A 26,748-nucleotide genomic window follows, 5' to 3' on the forward strand; every position below is an offset into this window, starting at 1 on the left:
ACATTGAGAAGCCACCTATCAGGTTGGTGGCAGCTGGAGTGAGAGTTGGTTTGGAGAGGTCTGTGTTCATGTCTTCAGTAAGGAGTCTGGGAGTCAGTGGTCACCCTTTGTTCATTCTAGAGGAGGTCTGGGTTTGGGGTATGGGAAAGAAGATAACTATTCAGGATGTGAAAAATGGCTTACCTAGGTGATTCTGGGAAGGAGAATGGGAAGAAAGAAATAAGTTATTGTGAAGAATGCAATTAGAATCACAGACTATGGAGATTACATGCTCAAAACCTCTGAATTTTATTTGAACACATACACGCCAAAATAGTAACCAAATGCACGCAGATTTACATACATGAAGCAGCCAGCAACCAACTGTAACCAGCATTTCATTTCTCTTTGCATCCGGGTTGACTGTAAAAACAGGGGCTTAGACTTTGTTTTCTTTCAGTTCTAGCATTCGGACACTGTGGAGTTTAATATAAAACCTGTTTTGAAAGCTAGGTTTGCCAACAATAGATATTCTGGGGGTAATTTTCATCCTTTGCATTTGTAATAACAGTGTTTATTTTGTGTACTTGATGTGCAAATACAAGAGGCTTCCCTGAAATGTGTCTATGAGTGTTCACAACTGTATAAGGTGGGTGAGGAAAGTGTGTAAAACAGAGGCCGAGAACACCTGTCACAAGGTACCTGCCTAGGGTGTCTGTACCGCATCCTTTCAGAACACACTGCACATACACAAAAGGGCTGATGAGCCGTGGTGGGTCCTGGATATGGCCAGAACGCGAACTGGGTGTTGGAAGGATGGGGCTGGCGGTAACAAGAATCAATATATATTTACGGCGGGGGCGGGGAGGGGGGGTACGCGGAGGCTGCAGGGCGGGGCAGCGCTAATGAGAGCGAGCCCGGCTTGTGGTTGGTTCGGGAGTCTGGTACCCACAGAGGAGCAGGCAGGGAGGGAGGGGATGCAGGCGGGAGGATAAAGCGATGAAGTGTGCTGCGTTGCCGCGCATCAGGCGCTGTTGTTGGAACTGCTACACCGTGCGCCTCTGACCGAGACGGCCCTCTCCTCTTGCACACACTCACCGAGTCGCGCGCGTCGCTCCGCGTTGGCGGTGGCGGTGACAGCCGCTCTTTCTGAGCAGCCAGCAGCCAGAGCGCGGCGATAGCTAGCGGTCGCCCGGATCCCCCAAAGCAGGTCCCTGGTGTTTGGCGCCTATGCAGGGCACGTGCGCCCCCCCGCTCTAACCTGCACCCTGACGGGAGCATGATCTGTGCCCAGTCCGGGACTGCCAAGGTAAGCGAGCGCCTTGCGGGGACTCAGCCTGCCGCCCCTGCCCCCCGCCCTTCTCTGGGCGTCTTCCTAACCGCTCGCGAGGCCCTAGCAGCGCCCTCCCTCCCTAGGGCTGGGATCCACCCTCCTTCCCACCCTCTCGCTTCTCCCGCGAGGTTCAATTGTCAGCGTGGGGCGCGCAGCTGCCCGGGCCCGGCTGGGATGCCCGGGTGTCGACCCCGACTTGGTTACAGCAGGCGCACCGGGCCCTCCTGAGGGGCACGGAAAGAAACAAAGAAGCCCCCAAGCGGGTTCGCAGCGCCTCCCCCGCCCCTCGGCGCCCTCCCAGTAGCGAGGAGGTGTCAGGGGAGGGGGCGGAGAGACCTACGTAATCCCCCTTCCCAGCCCACACCCACCCCTTGTGAACCAAAGCTCTGGATTTGCGCTTCGCTTTAGATTCGCTTTTGGATAATTGTGTCCCATGCAATGTCCGTGGTTAGCCCAGCGAGCGCCCACAGTCTCGGCACAAGCTCATCTGTGCTCTGCTCAGGGGCAGCGTGGCCAGGTTCAGCCCTTGCTCCCCTGGGTGGTGGCAGGCGGAGAGGATGCTTCTCCAGCGCCTCCTGGTTCCCAGCCTGCTGTGCCTCTCAGCTGGGCCTGCCACCTGAGTTTGAGCGGGAGCTGCCAGTCATGTCGCCTACCGTATTGCGACCAGCACACATGCGGGGAGGGAGGTACCGGGAAACGCGTCCTGTCCTTTTTGGCTGGAGTTGCGCTTCCTACCCATACATTCCCCGGCCGTGACAATGCAGCAAAATTTGAAGGCTCCAACAAAGTGGCCCCTCCATTCTCCGCTCCAGGGCTTTCTGATTGCTCTGTTGTTCTGATGTCCCGGTCACTTGGCTGATTTTTGGAGTGTGGATGCGTGTTCTGTCTGTCTTGCACAGAGGCTGGGCACCATAACTTCTTCCTTGCCGAATTTCAGCGCGTGGGGGTAGCTGGCAGGGACACAGGCTGCAGAGATGCCTGACTTCCTGTGATTCCGGGCACAGCGCGCCTCAGTCTGCATTGGGCTGACACCAGATAGCATGTGGGGATTTTCCTAGTTGCCGGATATTATTTGACGTTGCTGTAGTTTTGTGCTTACTTCTCTTGGGATCTGCAGTGGTGCAATTCTCCCCTTGTTGTTTTTCTTCTTTCTTTGAAAAGATAACAATGCTGTGTTCAGCAGAAATGGATACAGAAAGAACAGCATAGTTCAAAGATTAAGGGAGGCATCTTTTCTCTTTTCCTGGGATTTAAGCGCGATATAGGAGGGTAGATGCCCTACCTGAAAAGGCCATCCTTTAAAGACCCCAGCAGTGTTGTGGTCCAAGGCGTCTCAAAGCAGGTGGCCAGATCGTCGTTTCTCATCAGCGGACTCGCTCCGGCTGTGGCTATTACGGTAATTCATTCTAGATCGGGGATTCATTTTGAAAATGTGTGTTTTCTACTAAGAAGGGATTAGAGTCCACATGCCTGCCCTAGTATGAATGTGTGTGCCTGTTTGGTAGAGGAATACATTGTGGCCAGATTCCCTGTTGCCTGTTCCCTCTGTTTGCTACCTCCTCTGGAATGTAGCATTATTTTAATTCCTATATCTAGAGGCAAATTGAGCTTTATATATAGTATGTCATTTGCTAAACTATATTCCGACTAAATTCACACTAGGATCTCAGTCTAATGCAGTTGACTGCTTTGTAGGATGACAGTTCTCTTTTTGTATGGGGTAGTTTTTCATGAAGGCAAATTGCCTAAGTTTGTTCAGATTGTGACATTATTGACTTGGTAGGGAGGCCACATCCTGGGCTGGAACAGCCTATCAGCGCATTAGTATAGAGAGACTGCAGCTGTTATTATTTGTGAACATAATGTCATTTGACTTGATTCCTTTTAAACTTCTGGCTTTTAAAGATAGACATGTCAAAATATTAAGGTTTAACTTCTGTGCATCAGAGATGACTATTAATAAAGCAAATATTAAAAGGTCAGATGTGATCATGAGGAGACCAACCTCTGTCTCATTTGTTATCTATAAAGTAAGTTGAACTATCTGATTCTCGGTTCCTTCTAGTTCTGTCATTCTGTGATAACTGATAGGGGGTAAGAAAAGTTACCCAATTCAGGAAAGGTAAACAATCATAGTCCAAACAATATAAGCAAACCAAGGATTTATTGTAGAATGTGTGCTTTATTTGTACGCCTCAGAATTTTAAAAATCCCTGTATCTGCATTTTTCCTATAAATGAAATTATCCAACAACTCAAACAGGTCATTTCTTTGTCTACTATCACAAAGATTTGGTGGGGGGCTGGGGAGCAAACAATGTTGAATTAATTGGATAACAGGTTTTCTCATTTGTGGATTTAGTTATTCACTACAGCCTTGTCTTGGATAATCAAGAATTAGCTTATTTCCAATGATTGATTTTTGTTTGTTTGTTGCTAATGAAAGACTCTAGATAGCCGTTTCATCCTAGGCAGTAATTAGCAATAGCATCAGACTTTCCCTGATATAATTTGGTGTTGCTCATAAAACTTGCTAGCACTGTTGCTTGTTATAAAAATGAGTGAGGCAATGATTGTTCTAAACAGTCAAAGTGTCTTGATGTGCTCATAGTAATTATTACAATTTAGGGATGGTTGAGGTATTTGGTCATTGATTCATGCTTAGCACACAATTTTCCACAGTTGTGCACTTATTTTTTAAAAAGTTACAATCGAAATAACATCTTGGAATAATAGCTCCTGCCAGGCATAATTAACCACTTCCTTTCCGGTTTTCACATAACCTATTCATTCACACAGCTAAGGTAACACTAATTACATTGCAGTTACCAGAGTTGTAAATGTGCCACAGCCTCCTTGTTTTAACGGGGTCTAAGCTTCTTCAGGACATGGATGTTGTTATATTCATCTCTCATCTTTTCAGCACCTAGCACTTTGCCTGGTACATGGTATATTCTCAGAAATGTTTATTCCATGGATTTCAGGTCATAAAAATGCTCCCTAATTGTATAGGCAGGAGGTAGGTGGGAATCCTCTGCTTCGTGAGTCAGCTGGGGGAATCAGAGAGGTTATGTAAGATGCTTAAGGGAAACGGTGAGCCAGGACTCAAATCCAGTTCTTCTATCAGACTGTGTCTGTGAAAGGCTCCACCTCCTCAGTAATTAAAACAAGCAAACAATCAAAACCATATAGAGAATAATTTAAATGTATGTTTGAGTAATTTATTTCCACTTGAATGATCTGGTTTGTCCATTTTGACAAAATTTATCTCATCACTGTTCTGTTCTGTTCTGTCTTTCCTTGAAAGGAAACTTGTTTGACCTGAGTCCTCTCTCCTCTAACCCGCACTGAAACAGGAGGACTGAGCACCCAAGTCTCGATTCTACCACCCAGAACTTGCTAAGATGAGAGACAAGTGTAGGAAAGGTCACTAGCTGACCCATATTTGTTCACATTTAGCTACCATACATTGTGCTTCTGAAATGACCCAGCAGTTAGAACAGAGACAGCCATCAATCCTTGGTCAGCCCAACTTGACTGGGGATCCAGACAGGCAGATTTCTAAAACAGGTGTGATTTACAGACGTTGACTTCTTTCCCTCTGCTTCCTTTTTCACCCTAAAAAATAAGACAGGTTACTGTTAGGAAACCAGGAAATTCAATACCTACCTATTGCTGTAAAATAGCCCTGGGCATATCTGATATTCATGGACTTTCAGGGAAAAAGAAAAAACACATCATGTACTTTTATATGTGGACTTCTTCCTTCAAGTCACTTTTTCTTTAGGAGATTTAGTTTCTTCCTTAAAAGTAGGAAGAAGTTGAACCAGGCAATTCCAAGGGTCACTTCTAACACCATGATTCTGTGATTATTTTTGCTGCGTTAGTCCATTGAGACAATTAGAGGGTGAAAATACTAGTGATAATTTAAGTTTGCAATTTATGTACTCTGTAATACATATCAAAATTCTCGAGGCCATGTGTGTTCATCTGTGCGCTAATGACCACTTGGAGCCTTCTGTTAACATTATTCTCTATAGACATCTATAGTAATTCTTATTTGTAAAACTAAATTTACTATATCAAAGAGAAGAGAATTTTGATATTTCACATTTTCAGTGAAGAGTGCACTGGTGAAAAAGTGTACAATTTCCAAAAATGTGCACAATGTTTAGAATTTTAGGTTTTGATAATCAAGGTTTCAAGTCCTATAGTAAATCACTTTTAGTCTCACCATTGAGTGTATTTCCCTGATGCGTGACTCTTGCAGCAAGGGTTCCCTGCGATACATCCAATAATTTTTCTTTTCAACTTCTCTTTGGTTTCTCTTTGCCCTCCCCAACTTCTTTAGTTCCCTCCAACCTTCTGCCACATCCCCTACATTCATAAAACACTCCAGGATTACACTGCCACCCACCTCACCCTGTTCCACCCAGGGCAAGGGTCAGAGCCTTGAAAGTTACAAACTTCCTACTTGTCACAACCATTTCTACTTTCTGAGGTTTATTTGTTAGCATTACTGTTCCAAATTAAGTATGAGATAGAGACAGACTGAGTCTTCTGGGGACTATGGAGTATACATCTATTCTCACACACTTTCAGACCACCATTTGAAACCTAAATATCATGCATTTGTGTCTTAAAGTCTTTTAAATGCTTTCTGAAATAAAATAACTTATTGATGATTTTATATATTCCATACCATAAAGTGTGGATGTGGGGGTATTGGTAAATAGCTGTTGTGTTCCAAGATGTGAACACTATAGGAAACATGGCAAGTTGTCCATGTAGGATAGCAATAATGCCACTCACTATTATTGGCAAAATTTCACAAAAACCACTAGACTCTGGATGTCCATAGATACAAGTGATTTTAAAAAATTATTACGTGCATTATCTGTTTATCTTTTCTGATTTATTGGTCCAAAGCTTGATGCACATGGAAGATTGAAAAATAAGGATGTATACAGACGAGCTCTTCTGTTACCAGGCTTAGTGCATGTGATATTTTTGGGAGTATTCAGAGAATGAAACTTAAGCCATTATTGGGGGAGTAGGGGAGAGCTGGAAAAGTTCGCCATCTGTGCCCATGATGACGGATGCTATCATGGAGACTTCATTCGGAGTCCCTTTTATATATTTAGTGGAGCAGATTTTTCATTTCACACTTTCTAGATATATTTGTATTGCACAGATGTCAGGGAAATATCATGTGTGTGAAAGAAAGGGGGGAAAAAAGATCAAAATTCACATCCATGGCCAGGGATTGTAATTCAATCACTTTGTCCTTAAATTGACACCTATTTAACCTACATGAATGCCCCCTGCTTTTTTTTTTTTTTTTTTTTTTGAAAAGGGGGATTCTATTTGAATTACCAGTCTTATACTTTATTAAAAGTCAAAGATTCAGAATAAGGGGAGGGGGGAGAATGGGGAAACTAGAATTAAACACATAAGACCTTACTCTGGCACCGTCCTACCAGAGCTGATGGACCCCATCCGAAACCCCTCAGCAATTTCCTTCCTGTAACACACAGACTAACTTAAAAGATGACAGGACACAATCAATAGATGTTTATCCTTTTAAGGACTTCCTTTTTTCTTTACCTTCATCCGTAATTCCTTTTAGCCATCAAAACTTAAGACTAATTAATTAAATTTATTTCCTTTACTTTGACCACAAGTTATTTTTGTAGAAATGAGCTTTTTAAAATTGAGGGAAAAAAATTTGTTTTGAGAGTTTTACCAGCATTATCTTCCCTCCCCCATCTCCTCAGCACTGTCCTTATTGTCTCCTCTGTAAATGTCAACTTGGCACAGGACCTGCTTTAAAGGGGATGATATTAAGAAAATTATTGGAATACCAATGAACTAAAATATATTACATTTTACAAATTTGTTCCCTAGCTCCACATACCTCACAGTGGATTTTCTGTTCCCTTTTATAGAATATGCCTCAAAAAAAGTTGTCTCACTAGCTTTCTTTGCTCCCTCCATCTCAGCCTCTAAAGACACCTTTTATGGTGCAATATTTGGCTTATACAAATCATGCATTTAACATATATGTAAATTGTGAAACTAAATAAAACAAGTACCCTCACTGTAGCCTGAGATGAGAACATCACCAGCTCCCTCAAAACTACCTTTGCATTCCTGCCTCATTGCTCCTTCCTCCTTTCTTGAGACCACCATCAGGCTCTTAGACTTCAGCCACTTCTCCCTGCCCCCACTGTTCTTGTGAGGGATAATTCTCTATTCCAACCTTGCCAATGTAAGTGGCCTTTCACTTCGTGGACCACTCTCTCTTTCTGGAGCCCCTGGCTTCTTTAGGACACAGATTCCCCTGGTTTTGCCTTCCTGGATCCTCTTTTTCAGGCCCTTTGGAAAGCCCCTCAATTTTTATTCCCACTAACCTCTACTGGATTCTGACCTCTAAATGATGGGATTCCCCCAGGGCTTGGCTCTTAGGCCTCTTCTCTTCTATGTCCCTTCCCTTGGTCTGAACATGGTCTTCTTGCTGTTAATCCCAAGTTTTCTTCCTCAGTCCAGACTCATTCCCAGAGCTTCCATAAGCAACAACCCAGCATCTTCCCTGAATGCCGCATAATCTTAAAACTAGCATGTACAAAATACAGTCCCCAATTTTCACGCCCCAAACCTACTTCTCCTACAGAGCTCTCTATCTGTGGAAGGGGCAACTCTGCCCTTCCAGATGCTCAGGCCAAGTTTCTGAATACCCTCCTGAGAACCTTCTCACATAGCAAATCTGTCAACTACCTCTCACCTGCTCCTTTTCAGCATGATTCTGCCTGTCTAAGCTATCATGTCCTCCCCTGATTATCTGCCTTCTTTACCCATCTGCAGTCTCTATACAGCAACCCCCAAATGTAAGTCATATCTCTCATTCAATCATTCATTCAACAAACACTGACTAAACATCTGTTGTGGGCCAGGCATGGGTTTGGGTGCAATGGGGTGGAAGGAATGCAACCCAAAACGGTCACAAACCCCTGTCCTCTTGGAGCCTGCAATTGTATCACTTCTTTGTCCACAACCCACCAATGGTTCCTTTCCATTCTGGATGAAGCCTAGTTTGCTTACTGGGTCTACAGGGTTCTGCATAACTGGGCCCAAGCTCCTGCCTTAACACTCTCCCCTATTTCCTAGAGTCCAGTCCCCAGTGTCCTGGCTCTTCTTAGAATTTGCAGGTACACTCTCACTTGGGCTCTTCCCTTGACCTGGAAAGATTGTTCCCCAACTTCCTACCTCCTGGTTTCCTCTCTAAGGAGGTTATCACTCCTTCAGAGAGACTTCCCCTTACCTATCATTTACAACACTCTTTCATCTACCGATCTGCTTTCTTTTCCTTCACACCACTTAGCACCACATGTTTAGTATATATTTTCTTACTTCTGTGCTTTTTGCCCTTCTCTCCTAACTTGTAAACTCCTAGAGCAGGAACCTGTTGATCTACCCCACGCCTGGATCAGTACATGGAACACGGCAGATGCCTTGCTAGTTATTTGCTGACTGACAGGTGTAATGGTGCTCTCCTTACCCAAAGTTCAACCTCATAATGTACTCTACATTTTATACAAAATAAAATTCCATTAACATCTTCTGGAATAGAGTCTGAGTGATATTTTCAGGTCTCTGGATCCTCTGATACTGTTTTCCTTTCTATAAGCTACCACAAGGTGGTGGTTGGGGGTCTTCCTTACTAATACCTAGACACTTTGTAGGTTCTGAATCTCTGTGTTTTTGGCATTCTCTACCAGGTAAAGAGAAGCATTAATTCAACTATCTTGTCTTTGCCTTCTCAGCACCCAGCAAGCAGTAGTCAGTCTCTCAATTGTTGTTGAATTGAACCTCTTACTTGTTATTCTTGCTGCTAGGACTTAATAAAAGCTGCTCTTTGCCCTCAGGTTTCTGGACATCTGGTCCACAGTGACTTTGTCATCTTGAATGTAAGCATGTCATTCCTGCTTTTAAAATCCTGGGGAGTGGCCAACCTACACAATTAAGAGCCAACTCCCTAGGCTAGCATTGGAGGCCTGCAGCGTGTGACCTGTCCACACCCTCGTTTGTCCCTCCTGTCCCCATCTAAGGCCATGTGGATCTTTATTTTTTAACATGGGTACCCCCATTTCTGAAAACGTCTTTGTGTTTTATATAATTATATAATATGTTTTGTATACTGTTTTCTATTCTTAGACCCTGCACCCCTCTGTAAATTTACCTGTTTTTAGGATCCACCTTAAATCTCACCTTCTAGGAGAAACCATCATTCAGTTTCCCAATAGGACATGATTTCTCTCCCCTCCCCTTAACTCCCTGATGACAGATATCATTAAACACTCGCTATTAACTCCCCTGTCTTGCAGTCTCCCTACTGAATGCTGAGCACCTCAAGATTAGGCCTATGTGGCATTTATCTTAGTATTCCTGAAAATACTTGTCCCAGCATCTACCACAGCAGGACCTCATCTGAGTGTCAAATGAATGAGCGATCCAGGGAATAACTCAAGAGTTGAGAAGTTGTGCATTATGTTGCTTCCAGAATGTTATCTGCAATGTATGCATCCAGAAAATGCATGCCATAATGTTAACTAGAAAGTCAGAAGAAGTAAGATCTGCAAGCACAGGACATTCTCTTTGAAGATTCTCCTGTCAAGAATAGTGCTCTGCACTCAATAACTACTTAGAGACTGAATGAAGGATATGGCTGGCATGGTAAATGTCCAATACACTTACATAAATGAGCAAAGCCAGGAACTGGAGAGCTTCCCCAAGCCCACAAAGAGATGGAACTGCATTTTTCTGTAGAATGAGTCCTGTCTTCTCCCTGCTCTCCAGCCCTGCCATGAGCATCATCAGACCTGAGCTAGGATTACTTGGTGATTTCTCCAAGATGATGTGCTCCCATTTTGCAGTAGCTGAAGAACTTCCCTTTTTAAGGCAGGCCTGACTTTTATATCTTCTGAAAAGAAACAACAGAGTAAAAATTTCAGAATCTTTCAGGATTCAGATGCCCAGAAATCAGAGACAAGTCTCACGTACCCACCCTGGTGGCTCCTTCTGCTCATGTGGCTTATTGATTTTGTCTGCTCCTGAGCAGATCTGAGCCTCTTGGCTTCAAGAGCTGATGCTTATGGGGTTTGCTTAAATCTGTGTCTATGTGGAAGGGTGAGGTCAACAACACCTCTTAGAACTTCCAATGGCAGAATCAGTTGACATTGAAGTCATCCGATTGTAATTTCAGCAGGAGATTTTATTGGCAATGTTGTCTTCTCATTTAATAACTTTCAATAGCAAGATAGCACAATTTTTGATGCACTGTCTCTCATAGGGACTTTACAAGTATTTTTCATTGTTTTATTGCAATAAAGTAAAATTTATCTTTCTTAGAAACATATATTCTGATCATGGTGTGACATTCTTTGGAAAAATAGTGAAATTCAAATTATATTCATCTTTTTCCCCAGAGAAAGGAAAAAAAATCACTTAATATATATATATATATATATATACACACACACACACACACACACACAACACACACACACATATATTTGTGTGTGTGTGTATGTATGTATGTAAGTGCATATATATGTTTTATATATAATGTTAAGGTATATGCATAATATGTTAATATATTGTTTTATATATACATATTTACATATGTATATATATACACATATACAAACATATATATGTATATATAAAATATTGTATATGAGGATTCAATCTTCTAAAGAGAAATTTGACCAAGGACTCACAAACCAAAATAAGAATGCATTATATGTAAATACACACACATGCATCTCTTCACAAATACAATTTATCATATTATATATGAGACATAAACACATGCATATATTTTAAAAATTTCTGGTTAATTATTTTCAAGTCATTTACCACTACTTATTCATTCAGAAAACATTTCCTGAGCATCTATTATGTAATAAACATTTAATTTTGTGGGAGGGGATTTCTTCCACCTAGATAAAAATCTGCTTAGAGTTTAAATTGAAAATGTTCAAAGATAAAGCAAAATTAAATCTCTGCAAAAGAGAAACTTTGAATTTAAGAAGGCAAATTGAAAACTTGGTGGCCTTTAAGGGAGATTATTTTGTTTTCCACACTATTTGTGGAGCATCTATCATGGACTGAGAACTGTTGCCATGAAGAATGAACATTCAGCCACATTTCTTGTCTCCACAGAGCTGAATGAGATCTTCGAATTTACAATATTGCTTCCTGAGGAGCTATTTACAGTTCAGTCATTAAACAGAACATTGCCTTGTCAAGGGCTGAGAAATCATTTATCATTCTTTGATTAAACTTAATTTTACCAAGACTGATTTTTCCTGTTATTGACCTTAGAAACTTTGGACCAAGGCACTGGGTACATTGCCTGAGAGCCCATTATTGTGGGAACATGCTCCCTCATGACTTGAAACTCTACCACAAATTTCCTTTTTCTCACTGACCCCAAGGATCCTCAGAAGCAGGGAGAGCTTTTAATCTAAATATTCCCTAGGGACTTGAACAGCTGTGTCCAGGGACATGCTGCAATTCAAACTTGTCTGAAAAATTCACCTTTCTGTGGTTTCTGTCTGCTTAGAACCTACAGAAATGTGAGGGTCTGATTGTGTGAACAACATTAGCAGATAGACAAGACCAGAGGTAGCCAGGTTTCCAGACGCTGCACACTGAACTCCAGCCTGCTTGCCTATCTGATGCTGTGGACTAGGGGTATGGCAGCCCTTCAAATGTGGTGGGCTTTGCACTGGGATGGGAGACAAGAAGGACAGGCCCTCCTCTCCACAGCCGCATGTCCTACTCTAGGCTAAATACCATTTGTCACCTTAATCTAGTATATTTTTAGTTTATTGGAGAAAGCATTGAATGAGCCATTTCAACTTAATAGAGAAAGTAAGGGGTTCTGGCAAGAGAAATAAAACAAATTAAAACCCAAATTGTGTCTGTAGGTGTAGGAGTGACAGAGGTGGGTGGGAATTGGGAGAAAAGCTAGGAACTTTCATTCTGTGGTCCTGACCCCTCCCTTTATCAAGTGTTCATTTGTCTCTACTGAACAGTGTAATTGATGCACTATTCTTATGGGAACATTAAACTTAGTGGTAGGAATTTTCTCTTAATTGTTAGAACTCTTGGCTTGGAAATTCCATTTTGGAGGCATAAGAGAGTGAATGGTTTTGTTTTTACGTTTAGCACATATTGGTATGAATTTATTTGCAAATGGTTTTTGAAGGATCCAGATATTTTGTTTTTCAAATCTATTTTTTTCCAAGTGCTATTAGCAGGTGGAACTCATGACTTCAGGCATTTTTCAGGCAATGAGCTCAGTGAGATTTGAAAATTAGCTAAACCATTTATAGATTCATAGAATGTTGCCTTCATAAGGAACCTAAGCTTCGTCCCATTTAACCCCCTCATTTTCCGAATGATGGTACACATAGAAAGCAGCTGTCTCCCAGGGTCACAGAACTTGCATATGTTAAACCTAGGACATGAACCTGTCTCTGGGCCTGTGGCTGAACTCTCTGTAGCACCCTTTGCTGTCTCAGTTTAGGGTAAGACTGGACACTGAGATGTCCTCAGGGTCCCTGGAAGAGAGGTGTAACTGAGCAAGGTGTGAAGAATTTCAGTGCTGGCAGTGGGGAGAATGGAAAGCCTGAGTTCGCATTGACTGCTACTTAGCTTAAAGCCAATTGTTGACATTTGGGAATGTGACCCAGTGTCACTAGTGTTTCAGATTTTTCCTCCCTAAGGAAAACAAAAGACTGGATTTTTAGAAGGAAAGTTATGATTTTAAGATTTTTTTTTGCTCATTCAATTTGATGATTGTACAATACTTAGTGAGACAAACCAGGTCTAATTGGAAGTCTCCATAAAGTGCATTGGCCAGGTGGATTGTAGACAACAGAAATTTAATTCTTTCACTTCTGGAGCCTGGAAGTCCAAGATTAGGAGGTCAGGTTCTGGTGAGGACTTTCCTCCATGTTGGAGACCTTGGGGTCCTCCTCGTATCTTCACATGGTGGGAAGAGGGCTGGAGAGCTCTCTGGGGTCTCTTTTATAAGGGCACAAATGCTATTCATGAGGACTTGGCCCTAATGACCTAATTACCTCTTAAAGACCACATGCCCCCCCCCAAATACCATCACTCTGGGGTATGATAAATTCAACATAGGAATTTGGTGGGAGCGAGGGGGGCATACAAATATTCAGTTCATAATAGAGACTTTCTATGGAGAAACAAGGGGCCATGATGATGACTTCGAATAACTAAAATCTGAAATGTGGCAGAGGTGCTCAGTACCACTTAATTTGTTCAGAGCCCAGAATAAACACTAGTGGGTAGAAGATTTTGACTCAGTAATATGAAATATTTTCTATTCCTCGGAGTTATTCAAGAAGCATGAGGCATTGCCATGCTAGTGTGCCATTGAACGGAGGGCAGTTGACCTTTCACCAGGGACACTGTGGGAAGCTGGGGGTGTTGATTCCCCCAGCCCTGGAAAGGTGAACCTATGCCCTCCAGGGTCTAAGCTCCAGGACGCCTTCTTTCTAACGTGGCTTTGCATCAACTTTCTCAAGGGAGTCTCTTCCTTACACCTTGAGGCTTTGCCTCCTGGCCTTCTACCCTAAAATTGTTCTAATTTTCCTTGTCCATAAAGCACAACCCAAGCCTTCTCCACCTTCTGTATTTCTGACCAGTCACTAGGAAAATTCCTCTCTTGTTTGATTTTCATTATACCACTATAAATTTTATTTAAAAAAAACAGCATGTATATATCAAACTAGAGTTCCCTAGTCTTTTTTTTTTTTTTTGCAAATGGAACACAATTATGCCAGTCATTTCCATAGTGTCTGTGACTGCTTTAAATTACCCTGGCACAGTTGAGTTATAAAAATGGAAATCAAAGACCTCAAACCAGGAATGTTGATTACCCCACCCTTTAGGAAAATGTTGACTGACTGACCTCTGATTTATATGAAAATAATTATATTAAGTACATAATTTAAAAACAAAGCAATGTTTAAAACAGACAATAACCACATGTGCAATGATCAGATAGATGAAAGATTATATTTTCACTAAGCATATATACATTGTAATATTGAAGTCCCTGCATAAATACAAATTGTGTTCATTTAGCAGTTTATCAGATATGTTTTCTTCTCATACAGTTTTTGACATTTTATATATTATTTTATTTGACTCTATATTAATTTATATAATCATGCATTGATTCTGGTTTTTTATTGGTACCGTGGATTGAACCCAGAGTGCTTTACCACTAAACCAAAACCCCAGCCCTTTTTACTTTTTATTTTTGAGATCAGGTCCCACTAAATTGCTTAGGTTCTAGCTAAGCCTAGTTGAGACTGAGGCCTTAAACTTGCAATCCTCCTGCCTCAGCCTCCTAAGCCACTGGGATTATAGGCCTGTGCTGCTGCTCCCAGTTATACACTGATTCTGTGTTGTAGCATTTTGCTATTTCATATATAAGATTTTATTTAATTCTTCTACGCTCATGTTGTAAATATTATTAACTCTATTAACAGATGGCCTGAAGGATTTCTGTGGCTTGACCAGCTAACCCAGCTAGACTCTCTGACCAACAACCCTACATTTTCAGCTGTTCACCTATTAGTGGGTACTGAGGTTAAATTTCCTTTTGTCTTGGGGATGGGTTGTGAATATAAGAAATATTGAATTGATGAATCCAATGTACAAAAATCATTGACAACACTTTTTATTATTTCCACAGAAATGATTCTCAAAAGTAGAACTAACAAATCAGGAGGTACATTGAGGTTTCCTCAGTTACAACGAAAAGTCCATTTTCAGGAAAGTCTTAGCAACATCTGTCAGATTCTAACTATGTGTGAGGATGCCAGGCTCCACCTTGCTGATTTTTTTCTCTCTTTTGTCAAGGGAGGAGGGAACTCCCGCAATTGTGCTCCGGAGGCTCCTCTGAGAGGGCTTCTGGCAAAATTGTTTTCCTCATAAGAAAGGACAGGCTCCCCTTGTCCTCTACTTCTTCCTGCTGTCTTCTGACCCAGGACTGAAAGCTGCATGCCCAAGATGGAAAGTGGAGAGAAGGTGGCCTGGGGGCGTTGAGTGGGGGAAATACCTGATTTAGTGAAATCTCAGTTGCCAAGTTCTGATAGGAAGGCAGATGCAACCCTCACCACTGCTGCTTTCTCCACCTGCCAGTCAAAGAACCTTTGCTTCTTGGCCTCTGCAAATTCTCTATAGTGGTATCTCCATCTCCCACCCACTCGAGCAAGGTCCTGGTATTTCTCTTACCAATTTGGAAGTAGTTTGTATATACTATGTCATAAATACTAACTCTTGGTCATCTTTGGTGTGGTTGAAACATGTCTTTTGATTTTATTTATGGTGCCTTATTGATTGAGGTGCTCTTAGATGTCCCTATTGCAAGGCATAATTTATCTTCACTCTTGCCTATTCCCTACCAGACTTTCACTTAATTGTTTTCTCATCCAGTGGATCCTTCCCTGAATCTGTTATTACACCAGGGGTTGCCAAATGGAACTTTCCAGTTATATAATTCCTTCCACATTTATTAGCTGTCATTCTGTGAAAAAGAACCCACCGCCCTCCCCCCTCCTTTTCTCTCTCCCTCCCCCCCCCACCCTTTTCAGGGGAGGGGAATCACTGTGTTCTTATAGATATTTATTAACTCAGTGTGATATAATCAATTACAATCAATATTCTTTTTGATGCTCAAATTAACCCAACTTAGGCCAACAGGAGCCTTTTATATTATCTCTAACATAAGAAATCGAGTGCTTACACATCTTTTTAATTTTCTACCCTGCTTTCCTCCTTCTGCTCACTTTCCTTCTGTCCCTCCCTTCCTTTCTTTTTCTTTGGTTGGCAGTGAGAAGTGCTTACAACATTGACTCAAATGTTAAATGCAATATTAACTAATAGTGGTAAAAGGAGGTCTTCTATCTTCTCTTGTCTTGAATTAAACTAGATTCGGGTTTTCACTATTAAATGATATAGACTATTTATTTTAGCTTTTTAAAAAATAAGGAAATTTTGTTTTATTTCTGATAGGGTATGCATAGGCAATATTTGTAAACACTGAATCTTATGAACGTTGAATTTGGGAGTCTTACTAAAGTTAACCGGTGTGTATGCTCCAGGTGGAAGCTTCCACCCTGTATTCTTCCATACTACCACCTCAACACATCATCATTTCCTATCCAATCCATTCACACTGCAGCTAAAAGAACTTTCTCCCAGGGATCTGCAAAATACTGATCAACATTACTAATTACAGTGCTGTGCTTTGGGGACAATTGCAATTTGTGGACAACCAATAGCTCAGGATATTCTGACCTAACTCTAATCTAATTGAGATTTCAAGCCATTTCATCTGAGAAATTCTTTATCATCTTCTTTGATGTGTCCAAAGTCAAACTTATGACTTCTCCTGATAGCAGTATTTTAATCCTCCTAGGCATTAAAACCTGTGGATAATCAGCTAGACCTAAGTCCAGGTCCACCTGTTGGAGTTAAGCAACCAGACACAGGAACATCCCTAAATACCCTTGAGTCTGTCCCAGGATTCCACTTTCCACCCTCTCCATTCTCATCTTTACCACTCTTTTTCAGGATTCAGTCACTCCAGGTCTGAATCTCCGAAGCAGCATTGCTGCTCTTGTTCTTCATGTCTCTTCTCCCTCCCCCTCAACAGGCATTTGGATTCCAGGTTGATTTTCTTTTAAGCAGAAACTTAGTCCTGCTCCACTTAGCTGAGAAACTGCTGTCTCTTCCCTATGGCCTATGATAGGAGATTCAGAGACCTTGACAGAACCTTCCTGGTCTTCCACAGGCATATTCCACACTTACCCATCATTCAGTGTCACTTCTCATCCCTCTCAAAAATGCATGCTGGGCTCACTAGTGGATCCCACCCATTCCACTTGCACTTATCCTCAGCACTTGGATTCCATTTATAATGTTTTCTGCCTGTAATGCTATCTGTATTTTTTATCATCAATGTACATATTACCCCCTTCCAAAAACCAAGCTCAAATCCAGTTGCATACTGTTCTTACTGACACATTTTGTTTAAAGGTTCTAGTCATTTTAAACTGGATAACAGACATACACATTTGGAGATTATTTCAAAGGATTTGTTTGCAACTTCTTTTACATCGCTCTCATTTAAGTGTCTTACTTGTGCCGTTCCTCTGAAGAGTACAATAAATAGATCCGCTTTTTTCCCTAGCTATAAAAGTCAGAATAATAATCCTCCAACTCTGAGCACTAATGTAAGAAGATGTTGTTCTTCTCTTAGTTGAAATTGCTGCTGTTTAGGGTGGCATAACCCAGGTGCACGGGCACTGTTGGAATGCTGGGTGAAAACCTCATTTCATGCTTTATCCTTTCTTGGCATAAGGGGTCAATGGTTTAATTGGTGCTGATGAGTAAATATGTCCTTATTGAAAAACATGAGTTTTGGGGGTTTTGTTTTGTTTCTATTTTTCTTTTTTTCAGTTGTTCCTTTTAGTTCCTAAAGCACAGATTGCTCCTGCACTCCCAGTGAATGAATCGTGAAGCACTGGGTGCTTTTCTTCTGGGAGACAGAAGTTGAGGGTCGCTTTGGAAGAGGGCATTCATCATGTTCTCTTTTCTGCATTTCTTGTATCTGTGGCACTATTATAAAGGTCCTAAGTTTTTTTTAATCTGGATATGTAGAAATATAGCTTCATGCTCAATAATTTTGGGAATGGTGGGGTGGCCTCTCTTAGGTATATTTATCACCCAGAGGGAACCATCATCTTCATCTATGTGTGCAATATTTGCTTTTAAATAAAGTGAACAATGAGGACAGTGATCTGTAAAAGATTCTCTGACTTAGACCAAGTGTCCTCAAACCTCAAGCAATATTTTCAGGACAGAGTTTTCCAGTGTTTTTCATAAAACTGCTTTAGGATAAAAACAGAGCTTATTTAGGTTGAAAAAATAAAAAAGAATGAGGGTAGGGTAGAGATTTCCTGGGCCAGATAAGATGACTTGAACAAAAGGAAACAGGTTTCTTTACTGAAGAACTTCACAGGGCCTTTGACATGCCGCTGTGCGTGGTAGAATTTCACCAGGACAGGGTTGACGCTGGAAGCTGTGCGGATGCTGCTCGCATGAGCGGCTCTCATGCAAAACAGTGCCTCCATGAAGGGTGGATTCCAGGTTGATTTTCTTTTAAGCAGAAACTCAGAAGGGCCACCACAGCATCTCTAGAAGCATTGAGTGTGAAGTTAGTTTTCTTCAAAGAAGACTCTTCAAGAACAGTGTTTCCTGGGAAACATCACATCAAACCTCCATGTGGGTTGTTGCAAATTCTATAATCAGGGTAAAATTGGAGTTTGCTAGGTTTTGGCCACTGAAATGCTATCGCTTTGGCTCAGATGTGCTCAAAAGACCCCTTTCAAAGTATTGAATGAGTTATTTGCGCTGTGGGAATCCATTTCCTATGTAGACTCCTGTTTTCCTATTTTATTAATGTCCCCTTTTCTCTTCTATAACATGTAGTACTAGAACATTGTTTTAAGAAAGTATTTTCACATCACGCCACTTTAATTTTGCCACCTTCTCTATTTTATTATAATATCTTTCTTAGCCATGATTTTCCCTCCTTTTTATAGTTTCCTTCCCTTTATTCAAAAATTTCACACAATTTTATGTGGTTATTCTTAGCTTTTTAATATTTTAATTTACTTTCTTAATTTGAGTTTGATTGCATTTTCTCTTAATTGCTTTATTTTGTTATTAATTTTGAGGCTTTTTTCTTTAGAAGAAGTATAGCATGGTGTCTAAGAGAGCCAACTTTGAGGTCAGATCATGTGTTTTTAATGGCTCTTTCACCAGTTCCCTCCTGGGTATCTTAGGAAGGTTTTTTTTATCCTCTAAGACTGTTTTCCAACCTGTAAAATGGAATTGGTGATGAGTTGTTGAGACTTAAATGAGAAAATGCACGTAAAGCTCTTAGCCCAGCGCCTATTTAGGAAGTGTGTGCTGGATGCCGTGGCACACACCTGTAATCCCAGCAGCTTGGGAGTCTAGACAGGAAGATCTCGAGTTCAAAGCCAGCCTCAGCAATAGCAAGGCACTAAGACCCTGTCTCTTAAAAAAAACACAAAATAGGGCTGGGGATGTGGCTCAGGATTGAGTGCCCCTGAGTTCAATCCCCAGTATCCTGCCAAAAAAAAAAAAAGAATTGTCTGATAAGTTGCTTATAGTGTAAATTGACATTTTAAGAGATTTCTGAGGTCCCTTCTTATAAGGACACTAACACCATCAGGTCAGAGTCCCACCCATATGATCTCATTTACCCCTAATTACTTCTTTAAAGCCTCATGTTCTAATATAGAACTTCAACCTGTGAATTTTTTTTTAAATGTGTAGTTGTAGATGGACAGAATGACTTTATTTTGTTTGTTTCTATGTGATGCTAAGGATAGAACCCAATGCCTCACACATTCTAGACTAGCACTCTGCCACTGAGCCACAACCTCAGCTTTAAAAACCTATGAATTTTAAGGAGACCAAACCTTATAAACATTTGGTCCATAACACTCCTTTTTGGTTTGGAGAAAGCTGAACAATCACATGGCCTTCCAGCACTGGGAGATGACACTTTTTACTAACCACTCCTGATTGAAAGCTTGCACCGTCTGGTTCTGCCATTCTTTGTCTGAATCCAGGGAATGGGGTCATCAGGAGACTTTTATTCAGCTGACTTACCAGAAAGCCCAGCCACATGGTCCAGGAAGCTCACAGACGCCTCCTGTCCAGGAACTGCCTGGACATAGCACCTTGGCCCACTGATGAGTCAGACTGCTTAACTCCCAGCACCATTGCTCTTGAGGGCCGAGCTTGCCCTTGGAGTCAGGGGTTTCCTCAGAGATGTGCCATTCTTGGAGTGTGGTCAAGAGCATTGACATTCCTCTTGGGTTTTAATATCACATTTAGTGAGAGAGCTGGATTTTGAAAACTAATTTCTTAGTTTGAAAGAAACCAAAGAAGTAAAAATCTTCATAACAGTAGGGTGTACTGACCACGCGGATCATAGCAGCCCCAAAGGGACTATATTCCACTCCCTAAATCATACTCCAGGATTCTTCCCTCTGGTCCAAACTTAGCTGCTAACAATTTAGATGCAATTGACCTTGATGTTTTATTCCCCCTGATACCCTGAACACGATATGCTTGCCTGAAGTCTGAATTTATTTATTATTTCCCTGTATTTCACATGTTCTATGATGGAGAAAAATCCTTCTGAGGACCTGGAAACTTGTATCAACTGGAATTGAGATCTGATTGAAGTGTAGGATGACTACTTTTGTTTCTTAGCTTCTGGCCTGGATACCTGCATTCAAATCATTTGATGAATGCCAATTTAATATGTAGATTCTAAGCTCCCAGATCTTATTCCTGGGTATTTGGATGACACTGTGGGTATTGCCTAAAATCTGCACTTTTAAACAAATTCCAGAGGTAATTATTATGCACCCTTCAGTGTTCCTCTAGGGCAATTTTGTCATCCAATACAGAATTTCTCCAAGTGTATTCACCCACAGAATCTAGCACACTAAATGATAAAGACAGAGACCAGCCTTGTAGACTTAGCTCCTTCTTGTGCTCAGTGTCAGCCATGGTTCCCATGAGCCTACCCTGCCTCACTTTGGTTCAGCTCACTCCTCTTACAAAGCCAACTCAGAGTGACACCAGGCTCTTCATTCTTTCACATCCCTTTGTCTACTGACCCAAACTCTCTAAGCATCGCATGTTGCTCCATTTTTTATCTTACCCCTGAAATTTGACAGCATAGTTTTTGAATGATGTACCATACTTAAACCTTGATTCTTTCAGGGCTCCAATTTCAGCATCCACTAGTTACCTTCCTGTGCTCCGTGCTCAGAAATAAGGCGTCCTGACTTGTCTTTAACCCACTCCTGTCTGTCAAGGATGCAAGCAGAATGAAGTACAATATGTATGAGCAGTAAGGTCCTGAAGCTTAAGGACTACTCAGGTGATGGATGCTACATAAGCTATGCCTGAGCTTGTCCATGTGACACTTCAGACTGGAGAGTTAAAGGTTGTGTTTAGATGCCTGCTCTTATTCCCTAGCTTGAAGCTGTATGTGTTTTTCAAGTTCAGCTCCAGTGCCCCTGTGCAGTTGCTGCTTCTACTGCCTGGCAAACTTTGAGGAAACTCTTCCTGGCTACCAACTGTTTGTTCAGTCTGCAAAAAGCACATTGCCATTGCAGGTACACTCACTGGGGAGACTGTTAATTGATTTATTTGATTGCTACTTTAGGGTAGGTAAGATATTGATTGACTTATGAATTTTTGTGGCTCAGAAGATTAGAGGGCCTGGTAGATTTTGTCTGTTTAGTTTGTTTTTGGGGTGTCTGGTTCTGTTTTGCATACTCCACAGCATAGCTTGTGATCTTCCGGCTCAAGATTTAACCTGCTAAGTTCACATCAGCTCCTCACTTGCATTACTTCCACCAAGGTGATGATACTGCTGTATGCATGGTCTGCAGCCACCCTGGTGGTTTACAGGATCCCACCTAGGGTATGGAATTGCATTTAGCCATTATGTCTTCTTAGGTTCCTGTTGGCTGTGACAGCTTTTCAGATTTTACTAGTTTTGACGGCCTTGATAATTTTGAGAAGTACTGGTTAGGTGTTCTGTATAATGTCCCTCTTTGGGGAACATTTTTCTCACAATTGCATAGGGGTTATATACTTTGAAGAGGAAGATGACGAAAGTAAAGTGCCATTTTCAACCCGTTACATTAAGGGTATGATTTGTCAGTGTTGATGGTGACCTTAATCACTTGACTGAGATAGTGTTTGCTCCATTTCTCGACTGTAAAATTTCTCTTCCCATGCAATGCTCTTAGGAGTGGAGCCAGTACGCACAGCATGCTCTTAAGGAGTAGGGAATAGGTTCTGCCTCCTTAAGGACAGATACCTACATAATTTATTTGAAATTCTTCTCTGTGGAAGTTTTGCCTTTTCTTCCCCTTTTATTCATTTCATCATTCTTCCATGTCAATTTGGACTTGTATTTATTTTATACTTTGAGTTATAACCCAGTAATACTTACTGTATTTTATTACTCAACTTGTCCAACTCTGGCCACTGGGAGATCTTTCCATTGACTCCTGTGTTTTTTGACATGTCCCATTACTGTGGGTTTTTGTTAATTAATTTTTTATTTGTTCTACTTGGTTGTACATGACAGAAGAATGTATTTTGACACATTGTACACAAATGGAGCATAACTTCCCATTCCTGTAGCTGTACATGGTGCTGAGTCACACCAGTAGTGTAATCATACATGTATATAGAGTAATAATGTCTCTCATTCTACTGATCTTCCCATCTCTACCATCCCACCCCTCCCCTCACTCCCATCTGCACAATCCAAAGTTCCTTCATACTTCCCTACTCCCCCCATTCATGGATCAGCATCCACTTATCCGAGAAAACATTAGGCCTTTGGTTTGGGGGGATTGGCTTATTTCACTTAGCATGATATTCTCCAACTACATCCATTTATCAGCAAATGCCATAATTTCATTCTTCTTTAAGGCTGAGTAGTATTCCAGTGTGTATGTATCAACATTTTCACATTTTCTTTATCCATTCATATGTTGAAGGGCATCTAGGTTGGTTTCACGGTTTTATATTAATCAATGACACAGTTAAAATAAAGAGACAATAATAATATACCTTATAAGTCAAACACCACCATATTATTATTTTTATTTGTTCTAGTTAGTTACACATGACAGTAGAATGCACCTTGACACATCATACATAAATGGTGTATAACTTCTCATTCTTCTGGTTGTACTTGATATAGAATTACACCAATCATGTAGTCATATATGCACATAGGGTAACAATGTCTGATTCCTTCTACTATCATTCTTACCCCCATACCCTCTCCCCTGCTTTACTCCCCTCTGTCTAATCCAAAGTACCTCTATTCTCCCCCCACCATATTGTGTGAATTAGCATTCGTATATAAGAGAAAACTTTCGGTCTGTGGTTCTTTGGGATTGGCTCATTTCGCTTAGCATAATATTCTCCAGTTCCATCCATTTACTGGCAAATGACATAATTTCATTCTCCTTTAAGACTGAGTAATATTCCATTGTGTATATATACCACAGTTTCGTTATTCATTCATCTGTCGAAGGGCATCTAGATTGGTTCTATAGTTTAACTATTGTGAATTGAGCTGCGTATAAACATTGATGTGGCTACATCACTGTAATGTGCTGATTTTAAATCTTTTGGGCATAAACCGACATCTGAGTTAAATGGTGGTTCCATTCCAAGTTTTCTGAGGAATCTCCATACTGCATTCCATAGTGGTTGCACCAATTTGCAGTCCCTCCAGCAATGTACGAGTGTACCATTTTCTACTGTAGGGTTTTTTGTTTTTTGAACACTTCTAAACTTCCTGCCACTACAAAATAACCCTGGTTCACCTTGTATATGTCCTACTTCAGTCCTAGAATCAGCTCTTTCTTCAAGAAGCCTTTCTTTCTTTTATTGGAGAAATTAGACAGCAAGTTCTAGATGCTAGGATTTTTGATGTTCCAGAATTAATGCAATTAAATATTATGTAGTAAAATCGATCAATCAGTCTTTTACTTGCTTTATCTTCTTGCTTTTTACATACCCTTAAAGCATCTTTTCCTTTCTCAGGCCAGAATGATGGATGACTGTATGAATTTTGACATATATAATTTGCACATTTGTCCTTTTAATTATTTCTTAGTTTTATTTTTTAACATTTGCATATTTTACTATATGAGCTATACATTTCATGCATGGTATAGATGTTTTACTTTTTTTTCAAAATAAATTGCTAGTTCTCTCAAAAATGTTCATTTTACACTTTTGAAATAACTTTTACTTAGCCTTTTAACCTTGAGATATGGATTGATTGGATTATGGGTTAGATGGTGTGAACTTAATCTAATCTCCTTGGCCCCTTAATTCAGTTGACAGTGTGTATGTTACTGGTAAAATCGGAATTGTTTGCTCTTTCCTTATTTCTTTTAACTTAACGAACCATTTCTAGAAGTGGCATTGTCTTCCTGCTGTAGCAGTCTAGAAAATGTGTTTCTGTCCTTAATTGAAAAATCTATCTGCTCTAATTTATTGCCAGAGGAATTAACTTCAAACTCTCTGTCACCCAAGTGTTATCCAGCATGTGGTTGTCAAAACAGAGCATGTGAGACATTTTCTGAAAGATTCACATCTTCTATGTTATCACCAGGGTACAATAGAACCAAAGAGAACAAAGTAGAAGTTGACTTGGGTCTAGCCATTTGGGTTCTTTGTAGAATGACTATTGCTAAATTTCATTGATTTTTTGCCCCTTCCTTGCACTGTGGGATGCTATAGGAAGCAGTCACACTGAAATTACACTTACGTTTATTATTGGGGTTCTTTATGATGGATGTTATGATGTCTCTCTAACATCCTGTATCTCCTTTATGCTGACCCTAGGAAGAGTTTTTATTAGAATAGTGAATCCAAAAAAACTTCATCAGGATGGTTGGTGGTTATCTTATGATAATGTTTTACCATTTATCTTATTACATTTAACATTTAAAACATTTATCTTATGATGATCGTGTGTTCTCTAACATGGTGTTTCCCTCTTTGGTTTGACTGATAGGAAGATCAGAGTCAAATCCACGGTCCACATTCAGCCAAACATGCCCCTGACTGCTATTCTTTTCATTTGTGCTTTGTCTTAATTTCATTTCCCATTGAATGCTTTTGGTTTGGATCTAGAGTTTCTCCATGTTTTGATCAGCTTTTTATCACTATAACAAATAACCAAAATAATCATCTTATAAAGAGAAAAGGGTTATTTTGGCTTTAATTTTGAAGGGTCAGTCCACGATTTAATTGGCCCCATTACTGTGGGCCTATGGTGGCACATCATAGAGTATGTGGAAGATCAAGATTGCTCACCCCATGGTAGCTAAGAAGTGAAAATAAGGAAGAGACTGGAATTCCATAATTCCTTCAAGAGTGCACCCAAAAGGACCCCAAAATTCCCACTAGGCTTCAACTCTTACAAGTCCCACTACCTCTCAATTGTTCCATGCTGGGCACCAAGCCTTTACCCCAATAACCTCTGGGGGACATTCCAGATTCAAATTAAAGCACTACACCTCAGCACTGTTGATATTCAGAGCTAGGTAATTCTTGTAGGGGGCTGCCTTGTGCTTTGCAGGATGTTTAGCAGCATCCCTGCTTCTGTTCACTAGTAGCATCTCCTACCCTCAGTTTCAATACCCAAAAATGTCAGTAGACATTTCCACATGTCCCTGGGAAGAAAAATTACCTCTGGTTGATTATATGCATGTGTGCCATCATTAATATATTTATTGTTACAAGACAATGTATATATTTTTAAATTAATGAATAATGTAATGAATAAGACTCACATGGCAAAAAAAGGGAAGAGTAGAGCATGCATATTTGAACCTAGAAAATAGAGCATTAATATATTGCCAAGGTGCCATTGTAGCAGCTCTGACCCACTGCTAGTCTTCTCATCTAGTAGTTCTGGAGTAGAATCTAACCATAGAAGTTGCCATAATTTTAAAGAGAGAAGTTTTTGAAGAGTCAAAACAGAGGATGGTTAATGGCATGCCCAGTTCACATACTTACAGCTCACATGTGAACTGGACACATCAACTGCCAGTGGTAGGTAGGCAGTGGTCAAGCCCCAGGTATATACACAGTTCATGGCCAGTGGCTTCTGCTGTCCATTAGTGTATAGTGTGTAATCCAGAATAGGTGGACATGTGGAAATGAAGACAGAGAACATGAAAAGGTCATGAAGATCTTCAAATTGGAACACAAGAGCTAAGTTATTTGGCACTTTGGGCAGGGAAACATATTGATTCTGAAGACTATTATTAGACTGCATTATGTGCTAGTGCAAAACGCCTTGAGGAACTTGCCAGTCATGGGTAATGGAAATTGCGTACTTTAAAATTCTTTTGCAAAAGTCCATTAAAGTTGTCTATCATCCAAGGAAACCTTTAGTAGGCTTTCAAAGCCAGAGGTAAAGAACAATATGTACTACCCACGCAAACATTTAATATAACTGTTTTAGGTTTTCTAATGCTAATATGGGTATAATTTAATCATGCTAAATATGTGTGTGTGTGTGTGTGTGTGTGTGTGTGTGTGTGCTTGCATGTGCACTCACTCATATGGGTGCATTTTAACAACACTCCAGGCTAAGAGACCTTTCATCAGAGTAAATAATTGTGTATTGAGCTTTGTATTATTTCAACCTTTTGA

The 26,748-nt window shown here is 40.7% G+C and overlaps 1 protein-coding gene across 3 annotated transcripts in view; it reads left to right on the top strand.

Moving 5' to 3' along the window:
- The first annotated feature begins 933 nt into the window (after positions 1-933).
- Hecw1 (HECT, C2 and WW domain containing E3 ubiquitin protein ligase 1) overlaps positions 934-26,748 on the top strand; it is a 428,371-nt gene continuing 402,556 nt past the window's right edge. For 2 of the 3 annotated variants that reach the window (XM_047562303.1, XM_047562306.1), the window contains exon 1: positions 2,513-2,708. The gene's annotated coding sequence lies outside the window, so the exon portion shown is untranslated. Of the gene's footprint in view, positions 1,289-2,512; positions 2,709-26,748 lie in introns of those variants that run through there. The other variant, XM_047562304.1, reaches the window with a different exon arrangement.

This window comes from Sciurus carolinensis, chromosome 8 (assembly GCF_902686445.1).
Source record: "Sciurus carolinensis chromosome 8, mSciCar1.2, whole genome shotgun sequence".
NCBI classification, from domain to species: domain Eukaryota; kingdom Metazoa; phylum Chordata; class Mammalia; order Rodentia; family Sciuridae; genus Sciurus; species Sciurus carolinensis.